Source organism: Mustela nigripes, chromosome 4 (genome assembly GCF_022355385.1).
Source record: "Mustela nigripes isolate SB6536 chromosome 4, MUSNIG.SB6536, whole genome shotgun sequence".
Lineage (NCBI taxonomy): Eukaryota > Metazoa > Chordata > Mammalia > Carnivora > Mustelidae > Mustela > Mustela nigripes.
Genome location: NC_081560.1, coordinates 108354223 through 108355812, shown reverse-complemented (window position 1 = coordinate 108355812; position 1590 = coordinate 108354223). Strand labels below are relative to the sequence as shown.

The 1590-nt window shown below is 42.6% G+C and overlaps 1 non-coding gene across 1 annotated transcript; it reads right to left on the bottom strand.

Moving 5' to 3' along the window:
• Window positions 1-819: 819 nt before the first annotated feature.
• Window positions 820-925, bottom strand: LOC132017017 (U6 spliceosomal RNA). Its single transcript, XR_009404105.1, has one exon. It is a non-coding gene; the product is annotated as a U6 spliceosomal RNA (small nuclear RNA).
• Window positions 926-1590: the final 665 nt, after the last annotated feature.

Below are 1590 nucleotides of genomic sequence, written 5' to 3'. Positions count from 1 at the left end.
TTTTTTTTTTTTTTTTTAAGAAAAAATGTTTAACTCGAAAAATGAAAGGTGTCACCTCCTAGTTTTTTTTCCCCCTGAGAGCCAGCATAGCCATCCAGGCAGTTAACTGAGAGACAGAGGATGTCTGTCCCCTTTCATTAGGCCCCATCTTTGATTCATAACTTTGGAATTGGGAGGAGTTGTTATTAGGGTAGAACTAAAAGGTCTTACCTTGCTGGAGTAAAATTTTAACTTAGATTTAATCTTGCAGTTCTTAGACTTATAGATTGTCATGTCTGCCTTGCAGATGCTTCTCCTAGAGCTGATGATAATAGCACGACTGCTCAGTAGGGAAGGGTGTAATTTCCTAAAAGCTAACGACATTTTATTTTATTTTTTAAAAAAATTCAAATTTAAATTCAATTAATTTACATATAATGTATGATTAGTTTCAGAGGTAGAGGTCAGTGGCACATTTTTTTTTAATGCTTTTATTTATTTATTTGACAGAGATCACAGTAGGCAGAGAGGCAGGTAGAGAGAAGGGGAAGCAGGCTCCCCGCTGAGCAGAGAGCCCAATGCGGGGCTCAATCCCAGGATCCTGAGATCATGACCTGAGCTGAAGGCAAAGTCTCAACCCACTGAGCCACCCAGATGCCCCAGTGACACGTCAGTCTTATCTAATACCCACCTCTCATTACATCCCATGCTCTCGTTAATGTCTATCATCCAGTTACCCCATTCCCCCAGCCACTGCCCCTTCAGCAAATCTTAGTTTGTTTCCTGTGATTCAGAGTCTCTGATGGTTCATCGTCCTCCCTGATTTCCTCTTGCTTTATTAAAAATATAAAACGTGTCACAAATTTGCATATCATCCTTGCACAGGGCCATGCTTATTGTCTGTGTATCCTTCCAATTTTGGTATATGTGCCGCTGAAGGGGACACAAGTTAAAGACATTTTAACTTGACAACTTAATTTTGAAATTTATTTCCATCCAGAATTCTCCCAAAGTCAGGGTGGTGCCTAAAGGATGGGATTCGCTCTTCTGTATCCTTAAAACTGAAAATCTTACTGAGCGATGTGTATGAAGCAACACCACAGAAGGTAAACATGAAAATTCAAGTAACTACTTGCTTTTGGAAACCCTCTGCTAGCCTATGGCAATTAACTGGTCAGAACCCCTTCTGGGCCCTGGCACTGCCCTTGACAATGGGGGTAAACAAAGTCTCTGCTCTAGAGGATCTTTCTGCGTCAGCCAGTCGATAAGTTAATGGCAGGTACTGATAAGAGCAGGGACCAAGGTAAAATAGAGTCACCTGGCAGTTAGGGGTGCTGATCTAGTTGGGGCAGTCAGGGAAGGCCTCTCTGAAGAAAGTGATGTTGAAGTCAAAATCTAAAGAAACATCCTTGTCAGAAATTGGACCAGCCATCAACCATTACCACTACCCCCTCTCCTAAGCAGAACCGAACTAGGAGCTGGGCTCTCTACTGCTGGGCAGGCATCCAGAGTGCTAATGAGTAAGAGAAACAAAAGATCACTGGAGGAATGCAGCACAGTGGAACTCAGGCCTTCTGACAAAGTCGAGGAGAAATTCCCAGTGGGAATGCA